Source organism: Mustela nivalis, assembly GCF_964662115.1.
Source record: "Mustela nivalis genome assembly, chromosome: X".
In the NCBI taxonomy this organism is placed as follows: Eukaryota; Metazoa; Chordata; class Mammalia; order Carnivora; family Mustelidae; genus Mustela; species Mustela nivalis.
In genome coordinates, this window is record NC_139040.1 from 101,566,789 (window position 1) to 101,574,671 (window position 7,883).

Here is a 7,883-nt window from a genome sequence, read left to right on the forward strand (position 1 = left end):
CTGTTCCATTTAATTGTGTCTCCTTCAATTTCTTTCTATAATTTTCAGTGTCCAGCTCTTTTACTACCTTGGTTAAATTTATTCCCAAGTATTTTATTGTTTTTGATGCTACTATAACTGGGATTATTTTTTTATTTTTCAAACATTTTATTCTTAGTGTATAGAAATACAACTGATGTCCGTATATTGATTTTGATTCTTGGAACTTTATTGAATTTGTGGATTAGTTCTAACAGTTTTTTTGCTGGAGTCTTTAGGATTTTCTATATATAACATCATGTCATCTGCAAAGAAAGATAATTTTACTCCTTCATTTCTGATTTGAATGTTTTTGATTTCTTTTTCTTACCTAGTTATGAGAGTAGCCATTTACTTAGACATGAGCAGGAGGGAAGGAGAATGACGAATAGGTTACACATTAAAATCCAGGAGATACAACATCACATGGTAGAAGCCTGGGAGCATAACATCCTGGCCTTGTGGCTTCCAAGACTCTGGAGCTAACAGACCAAGAACCACAGGTGCAGAGCATGTGCTCTCCACTTGTATCTCTGCCCCAGGGTAACCCTTAGACTCATTATAATGCATTTGCATTGCAATTATAGCCAGCCCCATGGGGGAAGGATGCCATGATGGTTCCAGTACAAGCCTTATAAGGTCAAATACTCCCCCTCCCAACCTACAGGAGCGAGTCCCCCAAATTGCTGGAAGCAGCCTCCATTAGGGTCTACCCTGTTCGTGACTCAAGTCACCCTTCTCCAACCCTGCAGGCACAGACACACACATAAAAGGAAAGGATCCTTGTAGCCCAAGGGCAGTTGCCACTTGTGGACCTGCCCACTCTCCCTCCTTGAAAATGTGCTGTTCTTTTTTTTTTTATAGATTTTATTTATTTATTTGATAGACAGAGATCACAGGCAGGCAGAGAGGCAGGCAGAGAGAGGAGGAAGCAGGCTCCCTGCTGAGCAGAGAGCCCAATGTGGGGCTCAATCCCAGGACCCTGGGATCATGACCTGAGCCAAAGGCAGAGGCTTTAACCCACTGAGCCACCCAGGTGCCCCGAAAATGTACTGTTCTTAATAAACTGCTCTGTGTTTGTTACTTTTTTCTGGCTATTTTTATTTGAGTACAGATTGTTAAATCTTTATGGGAAATTTAAGAAATGAGACCTCCATTCACACGAGGTACTCTCCCACCATTGACAGTTAATCTGGCTAGAACTTCCAGTACTATGCTGAGCAAGAGTAGTTAGAATGGGTGCCCTTGGTTTATTTCTGATCTTAGAGGAAAGCTTTCAACCTTTCACCTTTGAGTATGATGTTAGCTGTAGCTTGTCAGGTATGTCCTTTATTATGTTGAGGTACAGTCCATCTATATCCAATTTGTTGAGAGTTTTTATCATGAATGGATATTGAATTTTGTCAAATGATCTTTCTGCATCTATTCAGGTAATCAAGATTTTTATCTTTCATTTTATTAATGTGATATATAACATTCATTAATCTGTGTATGTTGAATAATCCTTGAACCCCAGGGATAAATCCCGTTTGATCATGGTATGTGGTCCTTTTCATGTGGTGGTTAGTTTGCTTGTATTTTGTTGAGAATTTTTGAGTCTATATTCATCAGGGATAGTGACCTGCATATTCTTTTCCTGTGCTGTGTCTTTCTGCCTTTGGTATCATGGTAATGCTGGACTCATAAAGTGAGTTTGGGAGTATTTCCTCCTCTTCAATTTTTTTTGGGGAAGAGTTTGTGGATTGTCTTTAATTCTTCAAACCTTTGGTAGAATTCTTCAGTGAAACTATCAGATCCTGGCTTTTCTTTATGGGAGGATTGTGATTACTGATTCAATGTTCTTACATGTTTTGGTCTGTTCTGACTTTCTGTTTCTTCACGATTCAGTCTCGGTAGGCTGCATGTTTCTAAGAATTTATCCATTTCTTCTAGGTTATTCAATTTACTAATGTATGTAATCATTCATAATAGCATCTTATAATCCTCAGTATTATCTGGGTATCAGTTATAATATCTCCCCTTTCATTTCTAATTTTGTTTTTTTCTTAGTCTAGCTACAGTTTGTCAATTTTATTTTTCCACAAACCAGCTCTTAGTTTTGTCAATCTTTTCTATTGTTTTGCTGATCTCTATTTCATTTATTTCTGTTCTGATCACTGTATTTCTTTCATTCTGCTAACGTTGGGCTTAGTTTTTAAATTCTCTTTCTAGTTCCTTGAGGTATAAGGAATTAGGTTGTTTGAGATTTTTCTTTTTTCTTATTGTAAACATTTTTTTTTACTCTCAGCTTCCTTTTTAAAACTGCTCTTGTTGCACCACATGTTTGGTGGCTGGATTTTCATTTTCATTTTCATCTGTTTCAAGATTCTTTTAAATTTTTTAAAATTTCTTTTTTGAAACATTCATGGTTTAGGAGTGCATTGTTAATTTCCATGTATTTGTGAAATTTCCAGCTTTCCTCCTATTTCTTGGAGCTGTGTCCAGGTTTATAGCTAGGACAATGGTCAGCAAATTAGTTGCCTGATTGGAGACCTCTTTTCTCAAAACAGCTCTCCTTATTCTTGGACTGTACTGGGGTTTCACAACCCTATACCTGGATCTCACAGCTTCCACAAAGTCATGGTTACATGTCAAATTGTTGTAGGAGGAATATGAACAAGGGATTTCTTATTTTACCATCTCGCTAATGTCACTCCCTTTCATCCTAAATTCTAAACCCTTACCTGGCCTTTATTACTTTTCACTCTTCTGTTATTAACTTGAATCACCAAATCAAGGAATCTTTTTTCTTCATATCACAGCTTCTTACAAATATATTATCTCTGAATACAAATTATTCCTATTCTTTTGATGCTAAATGTTTGAAATTCAAAAGCCAAAGCTGATTCATGCCAATGGCTATTCATCTGAATAAATGAGATTCAAAGGGCAGAAAGAAATATCCCAAAGAAGGCAAATTTGTTTAGTTCTTCATAGACATCATCGTGCCACATTCCCAGTGCTGACTGTACTCCCATTTCTTTTTCATGACCTGCTTTTCCCTTTACTTTTACCTTCTGCCAAACCTGCAAAATCAGGCATTTCAAGATTGAAAACACTTTTTGGCCTTTAGAAAGATGAAGATACACCACTTCATCACCAAGCAATTGTAAAATGGAACTTACACTATTTTTGAGTTATTTAGGGTACAGTTTACACAAATTATTTTATACCATTTTGTAAAGATCTATATGACCCTGGAGAACTTAAAATGCCAGCCATGGGAGGAAGACGTGGAGGAGTAACTTATGTATTTAATTGACTTTGAAGGAAAAAAAGTTGCAATTACATAAAGATTAAAATATATTATTACCCAAACAAGTTATCTAAGCTATTTTATAGTATTATTGGAATCACATAATGTCTACAATCTGAATTATTTTGGCAGTGTTAAGACAACCACCTTCCTGCTTTAGAGCTAAAGGAATGGAAAGTAGTTAGGAGATAAAATAAAGCATACCTTCCATCAGTGTTTTAGTATCTCATTGTCACACATCACTTCAAATTGTCAGATTTATAGTTAATAGAGTTAAAATGCATAATTTAGTTGGCTTATTGAAATTGCACAATATATTGCAATTTTTATTGGAAAAGATTATATTTAAGTCTTATAAAAATATTAGTATTATAGGAAGTGTTAGGTCTCTAAGTATTTGTTAGCTTTCAAATAATTCCAGACTGAATAAATGGCAAACTATACCATTATTTGTGAAAAGTAAAGCATTATTTAATTACATACGTGCACACATGCATAGACTGTCAATGTTATGATTATTCTGACAAAAATAAATTTTGAATTCTTATATATTAATGAAGTACTGAATTTTTGACTTGAGCTTTTATAATAAGTAAAAACCACTTAGTTTTAATTATTTATGTATCTATTATATCTAAATATTTATATGGTATATAATTATGCCATCTCCTTAAAAAATATTGTGTTCATAAATTATACTAAATAAAATTCCTTAAGTAACAATGTGTATGGATGATGCAAATTGAAGATGATAATATACTATAGGTCTATTTTATTAATAATAAAAAGGGTCATTTTATCTACAATTCAACTTAAATGAAAAAATACAATATTTATGTGTTTTATTCTGCTTGAAAATATAATTTTTTTCATTTCTTAACTGCTTGCATTATATTATTAATCCTCAAGAAACAGTATAATTTTTACATATTCAGACATGTGTATTTAGCTCACATTTCATTTGTAACCAGAAAACTTAGGAATTGGAAAAAAGAGACTTTAATGTTCCCATCCTGTATTTGAAGGTATTAAGATACTCAAACACTCTGGTATAGCGTTGGTAGCAAAATCCTTTTCATATGTTTAATAATTTAGTAATTCTATTGTTCTTATAAACATTATTTTCATACCAGATATGAAATAGTAAAGGCTGTACATGTTTGTGAAGCAAAATACTATGAGTACCATAAATAGTTGTTCTCTTTGATAGTGCTCTTTGACACTGGTATCAAAAATAGTATTTTCCAGATTAACAACATGATAAATAATTAAATTATGGTAGTTATATATCCTCTGAGAGACAAATAAATAAATAATCCATGGAAATAAAGTTTGGTGCTGCTGTCCAACTCTGCCCACTCCCTCCCTGCTCCCTAAATATAGACTCCATGACAACCATAATGCAAAGCCCATGACACTACTAGCTAACCTTATATTGAGTACACTTCCAGAAAAAAATGCCCCCCTCCCTAATTCAGTTTTCTGGTAGATACCTTTTATGTTATTTACAACCTTGTAAAATCAGTAATTTTCTACATGTGTTTTCACTTTGGATAGAGCTAAGAAAATTGTTGTTTTAAAGAATGACTGTTTATATTTTCTAAAAGCAACTGTCCTAATAGCTCTTCCAGACATCCTTGAGAGGAACAAAAATAGATAGAAAAAGAAACATACTGGCTCATATAAAAGTAGAATTCAAATGAGGTACTATATATAAGGGGAAATAGAAAGAGAAATTTTTAGAAGTTTTAAAGTAAGAAATTATTGCTGTTTATTTATTTTTTTTTAAAGATTTTGTTTATTTACTTGACAGACAGAGATCAAAAGCAGGTTGGGGCAGGGGGGTGGGTGGAAGCAGACTCTCCGCTGAGCAGAGAGCCCAATGTGGGGCTCGATCCCAGGATCCTGAGATCATGACCTGAGCCAAAGGCAGAAGCTTAACCCACTGAGTCACCCAGGTGCCCCATAATTGCTGTTTAATATGAGAGAAAGCCAAGGTACTTTCTGAAACCCAGAAAACAGATCAGACAATCACTTGACATGATTGGCAGTGATTTGGGGTGAAAATAGGGAGCTCTAAGGGCACATGAGAACTAAGAATTATTAGAACTATAGCTTAGCTACTTATAAACATATTTTTGTTTAGAAATTGTTCATTGCAGAGATGACTCTCAGAATATAAGCCACAAAACACCTGGCAATGCTTAATGCCAGAGGCTGTCTGTCTCTATCTTAGGCTGCATTAAAGTAGTGTCCAGTTTACACGAGGGAAGAGTCCCATCGCACTGATCAGAAACCACTTTTCAGAAACCATCCTAAGTGTAGCCTGAGGGAAATAACCCGAAGTAATGACATAAGGAGTAGTAACAATATTCTTTGATATTTTTTTTATCTAGTGTGAAGAAGATTCCTGGGAGCACCATTTAATTCTTCTAAAGACTCTTAGAGCTCTTATGGAGAAAATAATTTGATTTCGATTTTTTTAGAAGCTTTCTTTCTTTCTTTCTTTCTTTTTTAGAGATAGAGGAAGAGCACATGCAGGGGAGGGGCAGAGAGAGAGGAAGAGAGAATCAAGTAGACTCCCTGCCTAGCACAGAGCCTGACTTGGGCTTGATCTCATGACCCCCAGATCAACAACCTGAGCTGAAACCAAGAGTCAGATGCTTAACTGACTGAGCCACCCAGGAGTCCCTTAGATTGTTTTGTTTTATTAAAAAGCAATTAATACTTCAGCTTATTAGATAAATGGTCCAGTGGCACAATAAGACTTCATACCTGCATTACAAACTCTGGGGTAGCATGGTAGATAATCAAGTACTGATTTGCCTATGGATTTTTGAATGACTTTGAATTCCCCAAACACCAGAAATACAACACTGCATAAAAGAGGAAGAACCCATAAATCTTGTCTTCTTTGTACTGGAAAGAAATAGTGCTCTCATTAATGCAAGAAAGAATAAAGACATAATTCCCTCTTCCCAATAAGAGCAGGAAAAGGAAAAGTAGCTGTGCAGGATGCAATAGCACCATATTGAAGAGCCTGACAGCCAATCTGAAACTTCAGTCATTTTTTTTTTTTTTTTAGCATCAATAAGGAGGAAGACACTGAACATGAAATACAGGATACTGGGCTAGAAACTATGAGTACAAAGAATATGAAATAGTTACTGAAGGTGGAACTTCTGCAATGATGGTGTAAGAAGCATGGTAAAATCCCTGCCTACCAAAACAATTTAACCAGTAAAAATTACAAAATTCAAAAATATTTTAAAGTTTCTGGAAATTTCCTCTAGAAACTGCATAAGAGAAACATTTATTTTTTAAAAATCTATGGCATCATGGTAAGAACAGTGAGAATCTGTGGCCATTACTCACCTATTCACACTACTGTGTTACAGAAGTTCTATTCCAGACATATACAGCAAAGAATATTCTGGATCCTAGTCATCCCAGCTTCCAGTCTGAAGCTAAATTTTCATCACAGGAAGGGTACAGTGCTGGTTTTTCTCAGTCTTCTTACTCACAAAGTATAGAACCTCTATTCTGAGTGGGAAAAAGAGAGGCTTGGTCTCCTTTCTCACATCCAGTTCCCACTCATTGAGTGAAAGCTCTCCCTTGGTTGCTACAGGCCGAGAATACTGGCCCCAACCGTCAGAGTCCCAGCTCACTGAAAGAGTTGAAGTTTCATGTCTGGAAAGCAAACTGAGAAAATCAGGCATAACACTTCAGTCTGTTAGTGCCCATTGTTAGAATGTTATTGTTAATCTAGAAAAGTGGGTCCTCACCATGAGCTTCTTTACAGTGACACAGGGGTTCTTTCCGAGAATGAAGATAAATTTTATGGGCCAAGAACTCCTCAGCTCTGAGGGGACAGATGGACATTATTTGTAACAGTGAGTGGAGAACTCATGCCTAAGGGTCTGGTTGAAAACAATGGAGACCTTGGTGGAATGAAGGTGGTAGTTCTGATATAAACAAATTGGCAGAAAAGCCAGAACTTCAATAGTGAGAACCAAAGAAAGAGCCATGAAGAGCCCTGTTGGGATCACAGCCAACCCCGGAGTTGATGAAGTCTGTGCATATGCATTATACTGCATTCATTCAGAAGCAATTAGAGCAGGACATGAGGCAAAGAACCACACATACATCCATTAACACAAGGCAGAAGTTTTACTGTCACAGGGGACTAGCTAAAATCTCTGACAGTGATGTACTCTAACCCAAGTACTTTCTAAGAAGAAAGGCTTAAAAATAATATCACAGTCATCTCTGGCAGTCTGGAAGACTGAATACATACCCAAAGTTGTACTCTATCTAGAGTGAACAGAGAGGGTAACAACACAAGGGAACTCTTTGTAAGCAGACTGAAAGAAATACACTTTGTAGAAATAGTTGGGCCAAATCACAAAACAAGCAAGCAAAAAACGACAACAACAATCACCTCTAGAGAAAGGTCAGTATCCAGAGTTGCCACAATAAATTATCTAGTATATCCAGTTATTTTTTTTTTAAGTATGAGACATGCAAAGATATAGGAAAGTGTGACCTATAGTAGGGGGAAAAAGATGGC